At 44.4% G+C, this 24,212-nt stretch overlaps 1 protein-coding gene across 4 annotated transcripts in view; it reads right to left on the bottom strand.

The window, feature by feature from the left end:
* RBM47 (RNA binding motif protein 47) overlaps positions 1 to 24,212 on the bottom strand; it is a 206,901-nt gene that overhangs the window by 98,680 nt on the left and 84,009 nt on the right. For all 4 annotated transcript variants that reach the window (XM_023224487.2, XM_023224490.3, XM_023224489.2 and 1 more), the window contains one exon: positions 21,057 to 21,141. The gene's annotated coding sequence lies outside the window, so the exon portion shown is untranslated. The remainder of the gene's footprint in view (positions 1 to 21,056; positions 21,142 to 24,212) is intronic.

Raw genomic sequence — 24,212 nt, 5'->3', positions numbered from 1 at the left:
CCCAGCCTATTCTTAATTTTCTTAATTTTAATTTCTAATGCAGTAAATATCAATAGATAGGACCCAAATAAAAGCACTTTGCATTTCTCAAAAATCTTTTTTTTCTTTTTTTTTTTTTTTTTAAGACAGAGTCTCACCCAGGCTGGGGTGCAGCGGTATGATCTCAGCTCACTGCAACCTCCACCTCCCAGGTTCAAGCGATTCTGATGCCTCAGCCTCCCAAGTAGCTGGGATTATAGGCATGTGCCACCATGCCTGGCTAATTTTTGATATTTTTAGTAGAGACAGGGTTTCACCATGTTGGCCAGGCTGGTCTTGAACTCCTGACCTCAAGTGACCTGCCCGCCTCAGCCTTCCAAAGTGCTGGGATAATAGGAGTGAGCCACCACGACTGGCTAATAATGTTTAAGAATATAAAAACAGGGCTGGGCACAGTGGCTCATGCCTGCAATCCCAGCCCTCCTGGCTTGGGCTCAGGAGTTCAAGATCAGCCAGGGTGGGCCGGGCGTGGTAGCTCACACCTATAATCCCAGCACTTTGGGAGGCCAAGACGGGTAGATAGCCTGAGGTCAGGAGTTGGAGACCAGCCCGGTCAACATGGTGAAACCCTGTCTCTACCAAAAACACAAAAATTAGCTGGGCATGGTGGTGGGTGCCTATAATCCCAACTACTCGGGAGGCTGAGGCAGAGCTGCTTGAACCCAGGAGGCGGAGGGTGCAGTGAGCCGAGATCACGCCATTGCCCTCCAGCCTGGGCACCAAGAGCAAAACTCAGTCTCAAAAAAAAAAAAAAAAAAAAAAAAAAATGCCGCCAGGGTGAGGTGGTGAAACCTTGTCTCTACAAAAAATACCAAAAATTAGCCAGGCATAGTGGCATGCATCTGTGGTCCCAGCTCCTTTGGAGGCTGAGGTGGGAGAATTCCCTGAGCCTGGGAGGTTGAAGCAGTAGTGAGCGGTAATCGCGCCACTGCACTCCAGCTCCAGCTTGGGTGACAGAGTAAGCTCTGTCTCAAAAAAAAAAAAAAAAAAAAAAAAGAAAAGGAAAGGAAAAGAAAACAGGACTGCCAGATTTAGCAAATAAAACTCCAGGGTTCCCAGTTAAATTCAAATTTCAGATAAGAAATGAATATTTTCATACATGTTCCATACAATGTTTGGGAAAAAACTTGTACTAAAAAATTTTTTACTGCTTATTTGAAGTTGTATAGCTAATTGAGTGCCCTGTAATTTATCTGTCTATGAAGATGGTCCAGTCCCCAAAATTTGAGAAACACTGCACTGGGCTATGTCCCTCCCACATGTGCTAAAACACTAATATGAACATGTATTAAGCACCTGCTGTGTACTAGACATGGTGCTAAATTCTCGACATATACAACCTCCTCCCAAATCTTACGTGCCAAGTACTCTCATGATCCCTATTTTCTCATACAAATGAGGAAACGGAAGTCCAAAGAAGTCAAGTGAAGCTAATTATTGGTGGAAAGCAAGACTGGAACCCACCACTCAGACTCCAGAATCTCAGCTTGTGCCTATTAGGCTTACACTGAACTCCGAATAAATGAGATTTCTAAAGGTAGTTGGCTTTTCTGCATTTTTTCATCTCACATTTTAGCACATCCATTTCTGTTGCTCATCTTCTCTCTGTTTCACAGCTGTGTGTTCTGCTATCACAGCAACCGTGAAAACCAAGGCTGGAAGTGCCGTGTGTGTCAAGGAATTCTATCCAGAACTGGCATCAGCATTCGGACTCAGAACAGGCTTTTCTCATGGATGCTTTCCTGGGCATGACAACAGCATAGTTCCAGGCTGGGAATTCTAGAATGCAGCAATGGTGCACAGACACTGCTCAGGTCACTGCAGCCTTGACCTCCTGCGCTGAAGCAATCCTCCTGCTTCAGCCTCCTGAGTAGCTAGGGCTACAGGCGCACGCCACCACGCTCGGCTAATGCTCATTACTGTGAATGAAAAGCCACTGGGAGCCTGGTACTGCGCTAGAATCTTCTTTGAGAATAAGTTGGGAATTTCTCCAAATGAATCTGTCCCAATCAAAACAAATGCAAACATTGTTGTAAGCAAGCCAAGGTCCTGCTTTTCACATGATCCTGATCCAGGCCACTGGATATATTTAATCAGCTCAGGCTTCACAGTAAACAAATAGGGAAAGCAAAAATTTTTTATGATCCAGTATGGGGGTGAAGCTATGAATTCCACTGTGTTACACGATCTGCAAATACAAAAATGAATCTGCTTGCACCCAACTAGGGGACCTCCCCTAGTTACCACTTGCTATAATGAAACGTAGAAAGTGATAAACATGGCCAGGCATGATGGCTCAGGTCTGTAATCCCAGCACTTTGGGAGGCCAAGATGGGCAGATTACTTGAGGCCAGGAGTTTGAAACCAGCCTGGCCAACACAGCGAAACCCTGTCTCTACTAAAAATACAAAAATTAGCCAGCTACTTTATTAGTATAAAATATGACTATTAGCATACCTGTAGTCCCAGCTACTTGGGAGACTGAGGCATGAGAATTGCTTGAACCCAGGAGGCTGGGTTGCAGATCACAGAGTGAGACTGTCTCAAACAAACAAAGTGATAAACATAAAAAAAGAGATGCTAGTCTTTCATGTTGGCCAGATTTCTTTAACAAAAAAGATTCACCTTTCAAACAATTTTTGTTTTGTAAATCTGGATTTTTATTAAGGTGAGGCACACCGGATTATTCTAAAGGCAGCTGTGTATACAGAAGCCAGGGGCAAAAGAACTTTGAAAATAGCCTAGAGGAAAGAATGGGACAAGGAGAGGAGGAAAAAAAAGGATAAATAGGGGGAAAAAAAAGGATAAATAGGGGGAAAAAAATGCCAAAACTGGAGTTTTTTGGTAACTAAGAAGAGGTGCATTTTAAAAGTCAAGGCTTGGTAAAAACCTAGGGAATAGGCTTATGTAGAAAAGAGATTTGGAAAGCTCCAGGGCCCTTGGACACCTGGCAGTGAGCATCAGAAATAAAAGAGTTCTTAAGAAAAACCAATGAACTTTGCGTTTGCCCTGGGGCTGCCTGGCAATGCTGCTATCAGAATTCAGATACCGGCCCAGCCCTGCTCTAGGCCCTGAAGTTTGGCTCTTGCCTCTCCATTTCAGTCCCTTTAGCTGCCCATCCAATCTAGATCCCAGAGTGCTAAACAGAGAGGGAGCAAAAAGGAAAAGGAAAAGAAGGAGAAACTGAAATGCAAGCATGGGCCTTAGATGACGATTCTCACAGCTCTCCCCTTTCATGGGGCCTTCAGAATTCATTCTTGTGAAAGCTGTAAGTCAAGGAGGACACAGCCAGAAACCGTGACTCATCAAATTTCCAAAGCCAAGACCAGAACACACAGATTCTGGATCCAAGGACTTGCTTTCTGCCTTCAGAACACGAGGTCCTGCCTACTTTGTAGTGTTTCAATACAAAACTGATCAAGCCGAGGGTCCCCGTCTACTCCCCGCCAGCCTGGCTGCCCTTCCCTGTCTTCAGAGTTCTTTCTAAACCATAGAGAAGATGGAGTTTAATTCTATGGTGTTTGAGTCATAGGACCTTATAACGCTTCAGAAAACGATTTGCCTTAAAAAGTGGTTGGGTCTGTACAGGAAAGTCACTGAGTGCAGGGGATGGCAAACTTTTCTGTCATGAGCTAGGTAAATACTATAGGTTTTGCAAGCCATGTGGTTTCTGTTACATATTATTCTTTTGTTTGTTTCTTTTTGTTTTTTGTTTTTGGGGTTTTTGTTTTTTGTTTTTGAGACAGGATCTCCCTCTGTCATCCAGGCTGGAGTGCAGTGGTGCAGTTCACTGCAGCCTCAACCACCCTGGCTCCAGGGATCCTCCTGCCTCGGCCTCCTGAGTAGACTACAGGTGTGCTTCACTACACTTGGCTAATTTTTTTATTTTATGTAGAGACAGGGTCTCACTGTGCTGCCCAGTCTGGTTCTTTTTTTTTTTGCAACCCTTTAAAAATGTAAAAACCATTAGCGAGAGGGCCATACATAAACAGACAATAGACCACAGTTTACTGATGCCTGACTTAGAGCAATGGAAAAGGGTTGGCAGCATTGACTGGTGACTGCTGCATGCAGTGAGACTAAAGATAGTGTAAAACCTCAGCGAGGTTTGACGAAGGCAATTAACTCTCCACCTGACTTGCCCAAGTTAGCTATAGCTGTGGCAGAGAATTTAATCCTGAAATCCTAGGCTTATATCTTTGGAAAATTAGATAAATGAAGTTGTTGGGTTTTTTTTTTTTTTTAAGACAGTCTCACTCTCTCTTGCCCAGGCAGCCAGGCTGGAGTGTAGTGGCATGATCTTGGCTCACTGCAACCTCCACCTCCTGGGTTCAAGAAATCCTCCCACCTCGGCCTCCCAAGTAGCTGGGACTACAGGCGTATGCCACCACGCCTGGCTAATTTTTTTTTTTTTCTTTTTCTTTTTTTTTGAGACGGAATCTAGCTCTGTTGCTCAGGCGGGAGGGAGGACAGTGGTGTGATCTCAGCTCACTGCAACCGCCGCCTCCCAGATTCAAGCGATCCTCCTCCCTCAGCCTGCCACGTCTCTGAGATCACACCTGGCCTTTTTTTTTTTTTTGTATTTTTTAGTAGAGACAGGGTTTCACCATGTTGGCCAGGCTGGTCTCGAACTCCTGACCTCAACTGATACGCCCACCTCAGCCTCCCAGGACAAATGAAGTTTAAAATAAGCTAGAATATTTTTTAACCTGCTACTTTTCATTGTGTGTGTATATGTGTGTATGTTTGGGGGAAGGGGGCACATTTTTATTTAAAAGTGAGTACTCCATATGTACCACAAAATTCCAAACCTGGAAGAATCTTCCAATATAGTCCAGTCTACAACCATTTACCCTTGAGGAAACTGTGACCTGCTTCAGTTAAATGAGATATTCTAAGTCACATGCTAGTTGGCAGAAGAGAAGGGGCCAGAAACTTGGTTTCCTATTTCAAAATTCATACACTTTAATGGTGCACTGCCAACTAAGTACTAAAAAATCAATTCAACAAATACAAAGTATTTCTTATATATCCAGCACTGGTTAGGTGCATAAGGTTACAAAATAAATGTAAGCGAAGATTACTGCTGGGCATGGTGGCTCACGCCTGTAATCCCAGCACTTTGGGAGGCCGAAGCGGGCGGATCATGAGGTCAAGAAATCAAGACCATCCTGGCCAACATGGTGAAACTCCATCTCTACTAAAAATACAAAAATTAGCTGGGCGTGGTGGCACATCTGTAGTCCCAGCTACTTGGGAGGTTGAGGCAGAAGAATCCCTTGAGGCCAGGAGGCTGAGGTTGCAATGAGCCGAGATCACGCCACTGTACTCTAGCCTGGCAACAGAGTGAGACTCTGTCTCAAAAAAAATAATAATAATAAAAACAACCCTTTTGGTCTCTCACTGAGAAAACAAGGCACACACACTAAGCAAATATATTCTTCCTTGCATTGTCATATAACTACATATCTAAAACGGGAGCCACCGTAATCCCAGTGTTTTGGGAGATCTGAGGTCAGGAGTTCGAAACCAGCCTGGCCGATATGGTGAAAACCCGTCTCTACTAAATATACAAACCCTGGCCAGGCATGGTGGCATGTACCTTTAATCCCAGCTACTTGGGAGTCTAAGGCAGGAAAATTGCTTGAACCTGGGAGGTGGAGGTTGCAGTGAGCCAAGATCTTGCCACTGCACTCCAGCCTGGGGGACAAAGTGAGATCCTGTTTCAAAAAGAAAAAAACAAAAACAAAAACAAAAATTAGCTGGGCATGGTGGCGCACGCTTGTGGCCACAGCTACTCAGGAGGCTGAATCAGGAGAATTGCTTGAACCAGGGAGGCGGAGTTGCAGTGAGCGAAGATCACGCCGCTGCACTCTAGCCTGGGTGACACAGGGAGACTCTGTCTCAAAAATAATAAAGAAATAAATAATAAAACAGGGCCATCTCGTATAACTCTGTAATGGTGGAAAGGTTCTGTATCTTTGCTGCTATCAGGATAGTGGCCAGTAGCCATATATGGCTATTAAGCACTTGAAATGTGCCACTGGCTACTGGCTACCATATTAAAAATTTTTAATTTTACAGATGTTCCTTGACTTACAATGGGCTACTTCCGATTAACTCTATCATAAGTAAAAAATATCATAAGTCAAAAATGTGGCCAGGCAAGGTGGCTCATGCCTGTAATCCCAACACTTTGGGAGGCCAAAGTGGGCAGATCACCTGAGATCAGGAGTTTGAGACCAGCTGGGCCAACCATGGCCAACATGGTGAAACCGTGTCTCTACTAAAAATAAAACTTAGCTGGTCATGGTGGCACATGCCTATAAGCCCAGCTACTCAGAAAGTTGAGGCAGGAGAATACTTGAACCTGGGAGGCAGAGGTGCAGTGAGCCAAGATCGCACCACTGCACTCCAGCCTGGGTGACAGAGGGAGATTCCGTCACAAAAAAAAAAAAAAAAGCATCTAAGGCTGGACATGGTGGCTTACACCTATAATCCCAGCATTTTGGGAGGCCGAGGTGGGCAGATCACCTGAAGAGTTCAAGACAAGTCTGGCCAACATGGCAAAACCCTCTCCCTACTAAAAATACAAAAATTAGCCAGGTGTGGTGGCACACACCTGTAATCCCAGCTACTTGGGAGGCTGAGACAGGAGAATTGCTTGAACCCAGAAGGTGGAGGTTGCAGTGAGCTGAGATCGTGCTACTGCACTCCAGTCTTGGCAATAAAGCAAGACTCCATCTAAAAAATAAATAAAGTAAAAGTAAATAAACAAACTTCATGATGGATTTTAAGGATATTAGATTCCTTTTTTTTTTTTTTGAGATGGAGTCTCACTGTCTCAGCCTCCCGAGGAGCTGGGATTACAGGCGCATGCCAACACACCTGGCTAATTTTTGCATTTTTAGTAGAGATGGGGTTTCACCATGTTGGCCAGGCTTCCCGACCTCAGGTGATTCGCCCACCTCAGCCTCCCAAAGTGCTGGGATTACAGATGTGAGCCACCATGCCTGGCCGATCATGAAGTTTAAACATTCTAGGTGGAGAATCTTCTGTATTTAATTTTAATTAATTTAAATTATTATTTTTCTTCTTTTTTTTGAGATGGAGTCTCGCTCTGTCGCATAGGCTGGAATGCAGTGGCTTGATCTTGGCTCACTGCAACCTCTGCCTCCCGGTTTCAAGCGATTCTCCTGTCTCACCCTCCTGAGTAGCTGGGACTACAGGCGCACGCCACCGCGCCTAGCTAAGTTTTGTATTTTTAGTAGAGATGATGGGGTTTCACCATACTGGCCAGGCTGGTCTTGAACTCCTGACCTTGTGATCCACCTGTCTTGGCCTCCCAAAGTGCTGGGATTACAGGCATGAGCCATCCTGCCTGGCCCTATTTTTCTTCTTTTTAATCTAAATTTAAATAGCCATGTGTGGCCAGGGACTTCCATACTGGACATCACAGGTCTAAAAGAATTATTATAAATCTGGATGAAAAATATATCACATTCATTCTGTCCCTTTTCCTTCTTGTGCCTATGGCAAAAACCACTATAGTCACAGGACTCCTTTTCCTCTGAACATGGGCAGGCTTTCAGAATTCTCCATGTAAGGCCAGGCATGGTGGCTCACACCTGCCACCCTAGCATCTTGGGAGGCCAAAGGAGTTGGAGCCCAGGAGTTGGAGCCCAGCCTGGGCAACATAGTGAGACCTCTCTCTACAAAAAGCAAACAAAATTAACTGGGCATGGTGGTGCATGCCTGTAGTCCCAGCTACATAGGAAACTGAGGCAGGAGGACTGTTTAAGCCCCGGATGTAGAGGCTACAGTGAACCATGATCGCAGCAGTGCGCTCCAGCCTGGGTGACAGGGTAAGACTCTGGAAAAAATAAATAGAATAGAATTCTCTATGCAACCATTTTCAATGGCATGGACTTGGTTTACATAAAACGAAACCTGTTTGCCATTCCTGACGCAGATAAAAAAGGGTGACAAAGGTGACCTGGAGAAGGAAGGAGTTGAGCTGAGCTTCAGATGAGACCAGGAGTGATCAGGGTGGTCTGGCTGTAGGCTAGCTGAGCTTCAAAGGATAACATCTGGAGACATAAAGGGGAAAGGACAAAGAGTGTGGGGTTCTCTGTGTAGAGGAGAGTAGCCGCGAAGGAGCTGAATGGAGCTCCCCTGGTCCTAGGACAAGGAGGATGCTGGCCTGCCAAGCAGAGAGGGTTGGGTTGGGTGTGGTTGGAGATAAGGGGATAGGCAGAAGGGTGGGTCTGGGTTATGACTTTGAAATTCCAGGACACCCGGAGGGTTTAAGCAGGAGCCTGGAGAACACATTTTAGAAAGGCAACTCTGATAGCTAGGCACAGATGGGTCGTATAATGGACATGTGCTCAGATCAGGGTGAAGTCTGTGCCAGTGATGATGTGTGTTTTTCCTGTAGGAAAGTAAAACTTGTTTATTATGTAAAATGTATAAATTTTAGAAAAGCAGATACAAAAAAGATTAAAATCAGATGTCTACCAACCACAGATGACATTTTGATGTGGTTTCTTACAGCTTTTTTTCCTCCTTCCCTGGCTAGCGCAGTAATTTAGGAATTAAAATTATGACTTGACCTAGGAAGGTGGTAGTGCGAATGAAAAGGCCGTGAAAGACATCGTTAAGTGAGGCAGAGGGTGAGGAGAAAAGATAACTAGCTTCCAAAGACAGGAGTTCTAGACCTGGGTATTCTGTGGGGCCTGAACTCCTAGCATTGGTTTTGCCATACATAAATCTCTCTTTTTTTAATCTTTTTTTTTTTTTTTTTTTTGAGATGGAGTCTTGCTCTGTCGCCCAGACTGGAGTGCAGTGGAGCAGTCTCGGCTCACTGCAACCTCCACCTCTTGGATTCACGCCATTCTCCTGCCTCAGCCTCTTAAGTAGCTGGGACTACAGGCGCCCGCCACCACGCCCGGCTAATTTTTTGTATTTTTAGTAGAGATGGGGTTTCACCGTGTTAGCCAGGATGGTCTCAATCTCCTGACTTCATGATCTGCCTCCCAAAGTGCTGGGATTACAGGCGTGAGCCACCGTGTCCGGCAGTTTATTTTTATTTTTATTTTTTTGAGATGGAGTCTTGCTCTGTCACTAGGCTGGAGTGCAGGGGAGCGATCTCGGCTCATTACAACTTCCACCTCCCGAGATCAAGTGATTCCCCTGCCCCAGCCTCCCAAGTAGCTGGGACTACAGGCGTGTGCCACCACACCCAGCTAATTTTTTGTATTTTAGTAGAGACGGGGTTTCACCATGTTGGCCAGGATGGTCTTGATCTCCTGATCTCATGATCCACCCGCCTCAGCCTCCCAAAGTGCTGGGATTACAGGTGTGAGCCACCATTCCCGGTCTTTTTTTTTTTTTTTTAATTTTTTTTTTCCTTTTTAAATATTTTTTTTTTTTTTTTTATTATTTTTTTTTTTTTTTTGAGACACCCGGCCCATATGTCAGTGTCTTTACCACTTCTTATCTTATTTGAGTCTAATTAAAGGTCAGAAGAGATTTTTGAGACCCCCTTCCACTAATGTACAAATATGTCTGTGTATATTTAAAGTGAATATCACATATAAATAGAAGTAGGTGTCATAACACCACACAAGATCCCTTGATCTTTAGCCTATACCAGTAGCTTATAGCCTCTTGCAATCTGCAAGATTTTCGGGGTAGAGTAATTAAGCTTTCTATTCTGAGCAGAGTTATAAGGAGAATCTGTAGTTGTAGTTCACAGGACAGGGAATGAATGGGGCAGTGTAAACAGAGAGTTCATTTTCAGACAGGACTCCACCAAGCAGTAATAGTTTCTTCCTAGGAGCCAAAAGGATTTCAAAGCCCATTACATCTTTGAAGACCGTAAGAAAAACAACAATAAAAATAACTGCTAGGGAATACAGATTATGCTCTCTGAGGCCAGATGCAGTGGCTCACACCTGCAATCCCAGCACTCTGGGAGGCCAAGGTGGGCGGTTCACCTGAGGTCAGGAGTTCAAGACCAACCTGGCCAACATGATGAAACCCCATCTCTTCTGAAAATACAAAAATTAGCTGGGTGTGGTGGCGCACGCCTGTAATCCTAGCTACTTGGGAGGCTGAGGCAGGAGAGTCACTTGAACCCGGGAGACAGAGGTTGCAGTGAGCTGAGACCGCACCACTGTACTCCAGCCTGGGCAACAGAGCAAGACTCTGTCTCAAAAAAAAAAAAAAAAATGCTTTCAGGTAGGAAAGAGCAATACAAAGACATTCACCAGGCCAATAAGCAAAAGTTTACACCAGAGATTATCTATATGTTTTTTAAAAATACTGATTCCTGGGCTCCCCTTCAGACCAATTAAATCAGTGTCTCAGTAAGTGCTGCCTGTGAATTGATTTGTCTTATTTTGTTTTATTTTTTGAGACAGGATCTCAGTTTGTCACCCAGGCTAGAGCGCAGTGGCAAAAACATAGCTCACTATAGCCTTGACCTCCTGGGCTCAGGTGATCCTTGCAGCCTAGACCCTTGCCATTCCTTTCCCCAGTAACTGGGACTACAGGTAGGGGCCACCATGCCTAGCAAATTTTTTTTTTTTTTTTGAGATGGAGTTTCACTATTGTTGCCCAGGTTGGAGTGCAATGGCACGATCTAGACTCACCGCAACCTCTGCCTTCCAGGTTAAGTGATTCTCCTGCCTCAGCATCCCAAGTAGCTGGGATTACAGGCATGCGCCACCATGCCTGGCTAATTTTGTATTTTTAGTAGAGACGGGGTTTCTCCGTTTGGTCAGGCTGCTCTCAAACTCCCAATCTCAGGTGATCCACCTGCCTTGGCCTCCCAAAGTGCTGGGATTACAGGCATGAGCCACCGTGCCTGGCGCCTGGCTAATTTTTTTTAATTAATTTATTTTTTTAGAGATGGGGTATCACTATGTTGCCCAGGCTGGTCTTGAACTCTTGGGCTCAAGTGATTCTCCCACCTCAGCCACCCACAGTGCTGGGATTACAGGTCTGAGCCACCATGCCTAGCCTGGTAATTTTTAAAAATTCACCAAATGATTGAAACTTGAAACACAAAAAGATGCCCCAGAGAAAAAACAGTTCATGGGACAGCAGAGCAGCTGGAATCTGCACTGTGTCCTTAACCACCCAGGTTAAGTGTTACAGCAAGTTCCTTAGTGATGGGGGAACTTGAGGCCAAAATAGAACCCACCAATACATTGTATAATTGCATATTACACTGCATATAGCTAAAATTTCAGGGTGTAGGTTCCATGATTTTCAATACATCCTTTGGTCATTTTCACTGAACTATGAGTTAGCGAACTCCTGGGCACCTGGTCAGAATGTGGATGGACATACCTTTTCCTGAGAATCCCTCAGCCCTCTAAGGAGCTGGTAGTTAAAAAATGCAAACTCGCCTCAGACTGACGTAGGTATGTGAACCAGCTCTGCCATGCATGAACTGTATGACCTTGTGTGAGTTCCCTGTTGTCTTTTAAGTCTGTTTTCTTATTGGCAAAATAGGAATCCTAGCCCCTTCTTTAGAGATTATGGAAGAGATCAAATGAGGCTATACAAGTAAAACTGATAACGCAAGTAAAAGACTTCCTTATGGCTGGCATATAGTGAATCCTCAGTAAATGTGAATCATCATTATTATTTTCTTCACGACCTCTAGAGTTCCTTATAACTCCAATATTTTAAGATTCCAAGAAACACTCTGATTACACAGGTACAGATGAACAAAAATCAGTGGGTACCGACATGCCTAGATTGAAAAACCCGGTTTGTGTTCAGCACCTTTTCACGCCAGCCTGGTATGTTATTTCTTTTTTTTTTCTCCTTTCCTCTCTTTTTTTTTTCTTTCTTTTTTTAGATCAAGTCTTGTTCTGTCACCCAGACTGGAGTGCAGTGGGGAGATTTCGGCTCACTGCAACCTCTGCCTCCTGCAGCAATCGATTCTCCTGCCTCAGTCTACCGAGTAGCTGGGATTACCGGAGCCTGCCACCAACCCCGGCTACTTTTTGTATTTTAAGTAGAGACGGGGTTTCACCATGTTGGCCAGGTTGGTCTTGAACTCCTGACCTCATGATCTGCCCACCTTGACCTCTCAAAGTGCTGGGATTACAGGCATGAGCCACCGTGCCTGGGCCTGTAATTTTTTTTTCCCCCTCATAGAGACGGGGTTTCACCATGGTGGCCAGGCTGGTCTTGAACTCCTGACCTAGGTGATCCACCCGCCTTGGCCTCCCAGAGTGCTGGGATTACAGGCGTGAGCCACGACACCCAGCCGCTGGTATGGTATTTCAATGCCCACTTCATTCTTTGCTTGAGGTGTCCCTTGTATTTTGCTGACCTTGCTCTTAGTTTCAAAAGGACCTCATTTATTTTGCAGACACAGAAATTTTGTCATTCCTTATGAAAGCAGTGTGGCTGTTCTCATACTGTTACTTCTTGGCAGGCAATACCTGCACAGAAACCAGTGAGCATGGCTGAAGTAAATGTCAGATATTCTATCACTGTCTGCACCTGGCGCAGTAACTGCTGACACACCTGGGCAACCTGCTTTACCCAACGTGCAGCCCGGGATGAGGCCCCACCTCGGCAGAACTTTGATGAATGTCTAATGACTGACTTGAAGACCTTGTTCTTGGAAACTACAGGGCTGACATTTAAGTGTCACCCATGAAATTTGCCTCAAGGTTCAACGCTGACATTAGCTACCAATTTCGGCTTCATAACCTTGGAGTATTCTCTTTGCTTTCTAGAGCATTAAATACCATCCTACAAAGCATAAAGCCATTATTGTTCTGTTATTCTGCCAAAAGACACATACACTTTATTGATGCCCACAATTTTCTTTTTCTTCCTCTATGGTAGGTACAGACCCCTTCCGTTTAGGTAGACAGACCTCCTTTAGTAGGCAATTGTCTGCTTGTCTGCCATGTTATTGGCTGAGTCATGGCTCATATCCACCTCTCTGCCTTTGCAGTTTTTGGCGTTTTTCGGTTTTGTTGTTGTTGTTGTTGTTGTTGACAGAGTCTCACTCTGTCGTCCAGGTTAGAGAGCAGTGGCATGATCTCGACTCACTATAACTTCCGCTTCCCAGGTTCAAGCAATTCTCCTGCCTCAGCCTCCTGAGTAGCTGGGATTACAGACACCTGCCACCACACCAGGCTAAGTTTTCGTGTTTTTAGTAGAGATGGGGGGGTTTTACCATGTTGGCCAGGCTGGTCTCAAACTCCTGATGTCAAGTGATCTGTGCCCAGCCTGCGTTTTCAGTTTTGAAAATAGGTTATCTTGTTTGGCAAATAGCAGGACATCAAAGGGCACACAGGCAAAGTAACTGACCACTAGATCTATGAAACTTTTGCCCACATGAATGATTTTATTTTATATCATTTATTTATTTTTAGACAGAGTCTCACTCTGTTGCCCAGGTTGGAGTACAGTGGCATAATCATGGCTCACTGTAGCCTTGACCTCATAGGCTCAAGCAATCCTCCTACCTCAGCCTCACAAGTAGCTGGGGCTTCAGGGATGCACCACCATGCCCAGCTATTTTTTTTTTTTTTAAGACCATCTCTCTCTGTCTCCAAGACTGGAGTGTGACGCCTCCATCTCAGCTCACTGCAGCCTCAACTGAGCCTCAGAGTCAGGTGATCCTCCCCCCTCAGCCTCCTGAGTAGCTGGGACTACAGGTGCAAGCCACCACACCTGGCTAATTTTTGTAGAGATGGGGTTTCACCATTGCCCAGGCTGGTCTCGAACTCCTGGGTTCAAGTAATCTGCCTGCCTCAGCCTCCCAAAGTGCTGGGATTCCAGGCGTGAGCCACCATACCTGGCCTAATTTTTAAATTTTTTGTAGAGACAGGATCTCACTGTGTTGCCCAGACTGATGAACTTATTTTAAAAGGGCAAATCATTAAGTTTGGAATTAGCCTTAAACTCACTGCTCTTATACTTTACCAAAAACCATTTTTCCAAATATCTGTTTGGGTCCAGAAGGCAGATCCCAATACCATCTTAGCTTTTACAGGAAGGCTTTGTGAAGTTACTGGTTGTCTGTATCCACAATGGGCTAAGTGTAAATTCGGCCCAATTACTCTGACAAGTCTTTTTTTTTCTTCTGTTTTTTTCAGATGGGGTGTCACTGTTTTGCCCAGACTGGAGTACAATGGCACAATCATAAATCATAGCTCACTGCAGCCTCGAACTCCTGGACTCAAGTGGTTCTCACGCCTCAGCCTCCCAAGTAGCTAGGACTACAGGCGTGGGCCACCATGCCCAGCTACATCAAGTCTTGGAAAGTTCTTCAGTGTGCATCATAGTGGTAATTACACATTTATGTTTATAAGCTGCAAAGAACTTCAGGGTTACTTTTGCATAAGTTTTCAATACCAGCAGGCTCCATACCTAAATTAACACTGATGTTGAATTTGATCAGTGATCAGGCAGAAGAAAAGAAAAAGGAGAGGTCCAGACAAAAGGGTAGTGAATATACTCCCTGGCAAATCTGGATACAGACGAGAAAAGGGATCCAGTAACTTCTACTGCATTTTCAAATATACCATTACATATGTGAGGTATGATGCTCCTTGATCTAATTAATTCACTCTTGTTTTATTGGTATTGTTTCTTTTTTTTTGAGACAGAGTCTTACCCTATCGCCAGACTGGAGTGCAGTGGCACAATCTCAGTTCACTGCAACCTCCGCCTCCCGGGTTCAAGCGATTCTTCTGTCCCAGCCTCCCAAGTAGCTGGGAATAGAGGCACATGCCACCACAGCCAGCTAATTTTTGTATTTTTAGTAGAAATGGGGTTTCACTACATTGGCCAGGATGGTCTGGATCTCTTGACCTCGTGATCTGCCTGCCTTGGCTTCCCAAAGTGCTGGGATTACAGGCGTAAGCCATGGTGCCCAGCCTTTTTGTTTTTGTTTTTGTTTTTGTTTTTATTTTGAGACGGAGTCTTGCTCTGTCATCCAGGCTGGAGTGCAGTGGCACAGTCTTGGTTCACTGCAACCTCTGCCTCCTGGGTTCAAGAGATTCTCCTGCCTCAGCCAAAGTAGATGAGATTACAGGGGTGCACCACAACGCCCAGCTAATTTTTTTGTATTTTTAAAAGAGACAGGGTTTCACCATGTCGGCCAGGCTGATTTCAAACTCCTGACCTCAAAAGATCTGCCTGCCTTGGCCTCCCAAGGTGCTGAGATTACAGGTGTGAGCCACTGTGCCCAGCCATGTTTCTTATTAACTAAATGTTTAAATGCTCATTCTTAAACTGTGCTGGGGCCAGGATAGTGTCTGATTTACCTTTGTATCCATCATGCACTTGTCCCAGTATCTTTTATATGATGGTCCTATGTAGGTTTAATTTAAATCAAATTAAATTATAGGCCACTTTCCCCTTCTTTGTAGTAACAAGTTACATTGTACAAAATAAACAGTACCACATAACTTGTAATGGAAAAAGAAATCTCTTCCGTTGTCAAGTGAAGAAGCAGAAAACTCGTTTTTAGAAGCTGCCCTTAGGGATTGCCTTGAGCAGCCTGGGGTCATTTTGTGACAGTTCCCTACCAGTGGTTGGCCAAGGAAAAGACAATGTGTTTTAACTCAGTTGTTTGACCTTTGGGTGTATTTGCTTTTTAGTAAGCATCCTTCATATGGACCATATGAGTTTTACCTGAAGTCTTAATTGGGTTAGAGTCTGCCTTCTTGAAACAAAATGATGAGGAGGCCATTTTCCAAAAGGTACATCTTCTAGGCCAGGCACGGTGGCTTGCGCCTGTAATCCCAGCACTTTGGGAAGCCAAGGCAGGTGGATCACCTGAGATCAGGAGATCAAGACCAGCCTGGCCAACATGGTGAAACATGTCTCTACTAAAAATACAAAAATTAACCAGGCATGGTGGCCACTGCCTATTAATCCCAGCTACTCGGGAGGCTGAGGCAGGAGAACCACTTGAACTTGAGAGGCAGAGGTTATAGTCAACCAAGATTGTGCCACTGCACACCAGTGTGGGCGACAGAGCGAGACTCCATCTCAAAAAAAAAGATATATCTTCTAGTGATTATTAGGTTATTAGGACAGGGATTTTAGGAAAATCTGTTTCTAAGAGATCTGTGGTTTCACTAAATGAGCTACAATTCCAAAATATGAAGAGCCATTTACCAAAGAAACAATTTCAGCAGGCCACGTTTTCCTCCTTTTCAAATGCAACTTGCATTTTCAACTTGTAGGTTAAATAATATCTACCTCTTAATTTATTAACATCCTTGGAATGAACATCTAGGCTATGATTAGTAGGAAAGGGTAAGGACTCCAAATGTTTTACTATTTTTATTTTACTTAAAGTTCCCATCAGGAGCCCTGTGGTATTTCCTCCCCTAACCTTTCCTATCATCTAACTTCAGTTGCCATGTTGATCAAGGAAAATATGCTTGCTGTGGCTTGAGAAAAATCAAGGTCCCAATCTAAACACTTCACATTGTATGTCTCAAAACATCACTATGTACCTTGTGAATATGTACAATTATTACTTGTCAATGAAATAAATAAAATTAAAAAAAGAAATTAACCAAAAGAATATAAGAAGGATGTTGAAATTCTTTGTTAAAAACAAACAGGCTGGGCACGGTGGCTCACCCCTGTAATCCCAGCACTTTGGGAGGCTGAGGTGGGAGGATCACCTGAGGTCAGGAGTTCAAGACCAGCCTGACCAACATGGAGAAACCCCATCTCTACTAAAAATACAAAATTAGCCGAGCATGGTGGTGCATGCCTGTAATCCCAGCTACTCAAGAGGCTGAGGCAGGAGAATTGCTTGAACCCAGGAGGCAGTGGTTGCAGTGAGTCAAGATCGCACCATTGCACTCCAGCCTGGGTAACAGGAGTGAAACCCCGTCTCAAAAAATAATAATAATAATATAATAATAATAAATGGGGAAGAATGGGGGAAAAAATCCCTACTAATTTTTTTTCCTTATTTGTTATAGAACTATATAGGTTTTTTTCCCTTAAGTTGGGTTTTTTAATTTATATATTTTATTTATTTATTTGGTTTTTTAAATCAGCTAACTTTAAGATTCATTATTTATATTTTGCCAAGAATTTTTCCATATAACCTAAATGTCAAACTTACTGATATAAATCATATATAATATACTCATTCTATTCTTTGTATTGTGAAATAAGCTCTTTATAAGGTCATAAAACAAATAAACAACTCAAAGAAAGTCAGGTAATGACCTGGACTTTTTTTTAATCAAGCCAGGCACAGTGGTCATACCTGCAATCCCAGCACTATGGGAGGCTAAGGCAAGCAGATCTCTTGAGCCCAGGAGTTCAAGACCAGCCTGGGAAACATAGCAAGACCTCGTCTCTATAAAAAATTAAAAATTAGCTGGGCCCAGCTACTCAGGAGGCTGAGACAGGAGAACTGCTTGAGCCCTGATTGCACCACTGCATTCCAGCCTAAGCTGACAGAGCAAGACTGTCTCAAAAAAAAAAAAAAAAAAAAAAAAAAAATAGCATCAAATTTACTCATAACTAAGAAACCAGCAAGCTTGAGAAGGCCAATTCCATGGAATTAGGGCTCCTTGTGTGTATACATGAACATGTGTAAATTTCTGCATCTGTCAATTCAGTAACTGGCCAAAGTGTCCCAGCTCAGCAGTTCTCGACAGAAAATGTCAACACAGGTTGGGTGCGGTGGCTCAAGCCTGTAATCCCACCACTTTGGGAGGCAGAGGTGAGTGAATTCCCTGAGGTCAGGAGTTCGAGACCAGCCTGGCCAACATGGCGAAAACCCCATGTTCAGTAAAAATACAAAAAATTAGCCAGTGTGGTGGCACACGCCTATAATCCCAGCTACTGGGGAGGCCGAGGCACGAGAATTGCTTGAACCCCGGAGGCGGAGGTTGCAATGAGCCGAGATGGTGCCACTGCACTCCAACCTGGGCAACGAGAGTGAAACTCCGTCTCAAAAAAAAAAAGAAAAAAGAAAAGAAAAAGAAAATGTCAACACAGAGCACTAAGGTTTGAAACCTAAGAATCTCACACTGGCCTCAAAGCACAAGTAGAGTCAAGTAGCTGGTCCAAGTAGCTGCCTCTGTTCATTCTATTTAAAGCTTTTTTTTTTTTTTTTTTTTTTTTTTTTGAGATGGAGTCTCGCTCTATCACCCAGGGTGGAGTGCAGTGGCGTACTTTTGGCTCACTGCAACCTCCACCTCCTGGGTTCAAGCAGTTCTCCTGCCTCAGGCTCCTGAGTAGCTGGGATTACAGGTGTGCACCACCACTCCCAGTTAATTTTTGTATTTTTAGTAAAGACGGGGTTTCACCATGTTGGTCAGGCTGGTCTCGAACTCCTGACCTTGTGATCCACCCGCCTCGGCCTCCCAAAGTGCTGAGATTACAGGCATGAGCCACCGTGCCCGGCCTAAAGCATTATTTTTTAAATCCTGCCTTTGGTGGGAGAATCATACACATACATTGACTATGTCGATGATCACCTTTCCCTGATGCCATCAAGGATGCAGAGAAAAAGAGATGTGGACACATTGTCTGTGAAAACCACCTCTTACTAGAAGCTGATTACCTTCCTGGGGGAGGTAGGTGAGGGAAATTGAGAACATAGATTTGGGGAAAATTCAAAGGACTAGCAGGGGAGCAAGACTTGGGCTCTAACTCTAGGACATAGTGCTGATAGACAAGGTAAGATTTCTGTCTGAACCACAAAAACAACAAAATCTGATCATCAGTCTGAAATTCATCTCTTTAAGAGGTTTTAAAGATTCTTCCAGAAATTTGACTAAGTTTTCATTTTACAACAAACACCTGTTCACGTGAAGCCACTCTCCCTCCCTTTCCCCCCATAGCTCATGCTATTCCTCGACCCCTCTCAACACTCTCTCCACACTGGGACCCTGCACAGGCTGTTTGATGTAGCCACTGCCGCCTGTCCCCAAACCCCTCTGCCTATCCTCCAGGTCTCAGAATGCCATTTAATCTCCAAGAAGCCTCCCCGACAGTCACCTCCTGACTCAGATTATGTGAGGTCCTCGTTTTTATTTATTTATTTTTTCGAGACAGGGTCTTGTTCCGTTGCCCTGGCTAGAGTGCAGTGACGCGATCTTGGCTCACTGTAGCCTCAACCTCCCAGGCCTAAGCAATTCTCTCACTGCAGCCTCCCAAGTAGCTGGGACTATGAGTGCGTGCCAACACCCCCAGCTAATTTGTTTATTTTCCAGTAGAGAATGGGATGACAATGTTTAAAATTTTTGTAGAGACGGGTCTCATTATGTTGCCCAGGTTGGTCTTGAACTCCTGGGCTCAAGTGATCCTCTCACGCTGGCCTCCCTATGTGCTGGGATTGCAGGCATGAGCCATTCTGGCTAGCCTAGGTTTTCTTGTTTTATATCTTAAGTCCTTACAATTCTTCATCAGCCCACTCATTACTCCGTTAATGTATTATTTAATATCTTCTGTGACTACTAAAGTAACCCTGTGGGGACAGCAATCCTTTCTGTCCTAATTACTTCTTAATTATGCTGCATCTAGCACAGAGCCTAGCACAGAGTCTAACACAGAGCCTAGCACAGAGTCTGGCACAGGGCAGGTGCTCAAAAAATGTTTGTTACTGGATTTACTTGTATCCCTACAGATCATATACTATCACCTATAGGGTCTCATAACGTGGAGGTTTTGCAAATGTTAAAGTCTGTCTCAATCAGGCAAATGTGGCTTAGGGAATCATGCCCATTCTGTGGCATTAACTCTCAAGATGCTATTTTTCTGCACATTTAACATGAACGTAGATTTGGACTCTGCTTTCACAGATAAATGAACAAGTCATTCTGGGACATAGCATGGGGCATTTTCATTGCAAACTCCTACCCGCTGATTGCAGGAGAGGAATCTTGAATAAGTGTCTGATTCTAGGATCTTATGTCTGGAAGACTGCTCTATTATCTCACATGGGCTGTTCTGAGTGCCAGCACCCATTATTTACAAGGTCTTTGGGGTGCTCATCTCAAGACCATCATATGAAGTCACCAAAAAAAAAAAGTTTTCTTTCAGTATTAGAAAACTAAATTCTGGCTGGGTGCGGTGGCTCATGCCTGTAATCCCAGCACTTTGGGAGGTTGAGGTGGGCAGATCACTTGAGGTCAGGAGTTTGAGACCAGACTGGCCAACATAGTGAAACCCCGTCTCAACTAAAAATACAATAATTAGCCAGGTGTGGTGGTGCGTGCCTGTAGTCAGTCCCAGCTACTCGGGAGGCTGAGGCAGGAGAATCACATGAACCCGGGAGGCGGAGGTTGCAGTGAGCTGAGATCGCGCCACTGCACTCCAGCCTGGGTGATAATGTGACTTCGTTTCAAAAACAAAAACAAAAAAAAAACAAAAAAACAAACCTAAATTCTTTCTTTGGTAAGCACAGACTTCTTTCTAATCAGCTACTCATCAGACTATGCATTTCTTACCCTTAAAAACTGAACCCTTTAAAAAGAAAAAAGAAAAAAATTTGTATTGTGTGAAAACTAGGAGGTAGGGAATACTTAATGCTAGTCATCTGGGGATTATCAGAGAAATGCTGTATTTCACCAGACCTGTTTGCATAAGGTGCGCTGAATTTCAGACATGTTAAATTGTGTGTGTGAAGGGCGGCGGGACACATTCTATAGCTGATGATATGCAGTAGCGCTACAGGAAGAACCCACTGCCAGATATTTTCATAAAATCAGTATTAAAAGCACTTCAGTGAAATCATTCAAATATACCTCTGTCATTCTTTTTGACAGTGGGAGTCCTCTAAGGACATTTGTACTTAACAAACATACAGGGCACTGTGGCCTAGTAAATTAAACAAACACAACAAAAATATGTTTGTAAAAAGAAAAACAAAGTGGGGAGGCAAGTGTTAGCATTTTGATGTTGCTATGTGATGTTCACCCACTTTTCTCTGCCCCTGGGTTACGTGCATTTGAGTCATGGTGAAGATGATGCCAACTTACCAAACCTCCTCAGTGAGCCAAGGATTGCTGATCTCTGCTGGGTGACCTGACGCAGAGTCTCCTTCCAAGGCCTCCGTTACCTGAGCTGTAAAATGAAAAAGATAACACTACTGACCCAAAGACCAGTATTGAGAAGTCCAAAGTTAGTGATCACTAAATGGAACTGGGGGAGGGGGTGAGAAGAAGGAACATGGTGTTTTGCTATCATCACAGGCCGTTGTGTGTGCCTGGAACTGCAAGGGAAGCTACATAACCAGGCAATATGGGAAATCTCCCCTGGCCCACATATACATGGAGAAAATAAGTCACATCATTTTGCCAGCTCTGCAAGACTATTCCGTTTCATATTAATTAAAGGACACTCAAGGAAAGAAAATCTTACTATGACAAAGAGAGAAAGGAGAGCCTCATGCCTGTAATCCCAGCACTTTGGGAGGCCAAGGCAGGAGCATCACTTTAAGCCCAGGAGTTTGAGACCAGCCTGGGCAATAGAGTGAGATCCCATCTCTACAAAAAAATTTAAAATTAGCTGGGCGCCCATGGTCCCAGCTTGTTGGGGGAAGCTGAGGCGAGAGGATCACTTGAGCCTAGGAGTTCTGAGGCTGCAGTGAGCTATGATCATGCCACTGCACCCCAGCCTGGGAAACAGAGTGAGATCCTGTCTTTTTTTTTGAGATGGAGTTTCACTCTGTCACTCAGGCTGGAGTGCAGTGGCATGATCTCAGCTCACTGCAACCCCTGTCTCCCGGGTTCAAGTGATTCTCCTGCCTCAGCCTTCCAAGTAGCTGGGACTACAGGGTCGCCCCACCATGCCCAGCTAACATTTTGTACTTTTAGTAGAGACGGGGTTTCACCATGTTGGTCAGGCTGGTCTCAAACTCCTGACCTCGAGATCCACCCGCCTTGGCCTCCCAAAGTGCTGGGATTATAGGCGTGAGCCACTGCGCCCAGCCTGAGATCCTGTCTTTAAAAGAGAGAAAGAGAGGCCAGGTGCAGTGGCTCATGCCTGTAATCCCAGCACTTTGGGAGGCTGAGGTCGGTGGATCACTTAAGGTCAGGAGTTCAAGACCAGCCTGACCAATATGGTGAAACCCCATCTCTACTAAAAATACAAAAATTAACCAGGCGTGGTGGTGGGCACCTGTAGTCCCAGCTACTCAGAAGGCTGAGACAGGAGAATCACTTAAACTCGGGAGGCGGAGGTTGCAGTGAGCCAAGATCACACCATTGCACTCCAGCCTGGGCAACAAGAGCAAGGCTCCTTCTCAAAAAAAAAAAAAAAAAAAAAAAAAGGGAAAGAGAGAGAGGGAGAGAAGAGGAAGTGTATAAAGAGTGGACTAACAGGGAGGGGAAGCTCACAGGTTTGACCAGGTGCTCAAAACTCCACTCTACTGATTGCTAGCTGGTTGATCTTGGGCATTTTACTCAACCTCTCTGAACCTCTGAGTTTTTCTCATCTAATATGGGCCTAATAGTACCCATTTGTTAGAGACATTGTGACAACAGATATGAAGCCTTTGGGGCCTGGCACACAGAGAAAATGTTCAGTGAAGGGCGGCTATGATTATTATGTTCATTGAAAATACTTTCTGCAGAGGCACATTAAATTGCGGTCTTTTAGGGTTAATTGCCAAACGCTCAAAATCATTTAAATCACTGTGAATTGTGTCAGTTTTAAATGTTCCTTCACCTTGGAACCCCTCTACAGCTGGTTTTTCTGCCTAAACACAAATAATATTCTCTAACAATTCAGTTTCATATTCGTAAGTAAATACTGTTTTGTTTGTTTTGTTTTTGTTTTTAGATGGAGTTTCCCTCTTGTCGCCCAGGCTGGAATGCAGTGGCATAATCTCAGCTCACTGCAACCTCCGCCTCCCAGGTTCAAGTGATTCTCCTACCTTGGCCTCCCAAGTAGCTGGGATTACAGGCACGCACCACCACTCTTGGCTAATTTTGTATTTGTAGTAGAGATGGGGTTTCACCATGTTGGTCAGGCTGGTCTCGAACTCCTGACCTCATGTGATCCACCCGCCTCAGCCTCCCAAAGTGCTGCGATTACAGGTTTGAGCCACTGTGCCTGGCAAGTAAATACTTTTGATTAACTACATTCAGTGCAGAAGATTGTATTATACTACTGTTCCACCAAGAATAAATAAAGCTGTGACAAATGTCTCATTCCTGCGATCCCCTCCAAGAAAGGCTACAACGTACCTCTTGGATAAGAAAATACTGGGCTATGCTAACTCCTGCAGTCCAGCTCAGTAATCATTGGTTCCAAAGTTCTTCCCAACGCAATGGCCAAATTAACTAAGGTTGAGCTTCTGATTAACATACAGTACTGGAAGGAACTTTGACCCACAGAAACCTGGCATTTGACTTGCTTCTCTGAGTTCAACCTGTGTCACGAGTGCCTGTTTCAAGGGTAATAAAGGACCTGGCTGTTTGCTTACAGCAAATGGAGGTGGTGCCATGTCATTATACAGCTTTTACCTCTCCTGACCACCTAACCCTTGGCAAAGAAAGTTTGCAGCCCACACACCAGTGTTTGGAGTGATAGAATGAAAAAGGGTATGAATTTCCAAAATGAAAAGCACCTAAGTTCTACCTGGCATTCTGGCTAAATGTTAGCTGCTTAAGAAACATGAATATGGTACCAAGATCAAAGTGACCAGAGTGGAGATCAGGTGTTTGAGCAGATGCGCATTATAACCATCCAGATTCTGCCTCAGTGAACGAACTGCTCTCTCTGCTGGGTTCCCTTTTAGTGACATGTTATAAAACAGGAATCAGATGCAAGGAACAGACCACAGTACCTGAGAGTTCATGCCCCTTCCTGTTCTAAGATATATAGTGCCCCTCCCTGCCCTGCCAAATTCATAAATTCGAGTTCTAACCCCTAGTATCTCACAATGTGACTACATTTGGAGACAGGGTCTTTAAATGGGTAATTAAGATTAAGTGAGGTCATGCGGATGGGCCCTAATGCAATATGACCAGTGTCCTTATAAGAAGAGGAAATTCGGCCGGGTGCGGTGGCTCACCCTTGTAATCCCAGCACTTTGGGAAGCCAAGGCAGGTGGATCACAAGGTCAAGAGATCGAGACCATCTGGACAACATGGTGAAATCCTGTCTCTACTAAAAATACAAAAATTAGC

Source organism: Piliocolobus tephrosceles, chromosome 3 (assembly GCF_002776525.5).
Source record: "Piliocolobus tephrosceles isolate RC106 chromosome 3, ASM277652v3, whole genome shotgun sequence".
Lineage (NCBI taxonomy): Eukaryota > Metazoa > Chordata > Mammalia > Primates > Cercopithecidae > Piliocolobus > Piliocolobus tephrosceles.
Note: the sequence above shows the minus strand (reverse complement) of the source record. Positions and strands in the feature narration are given on the sequence as shown.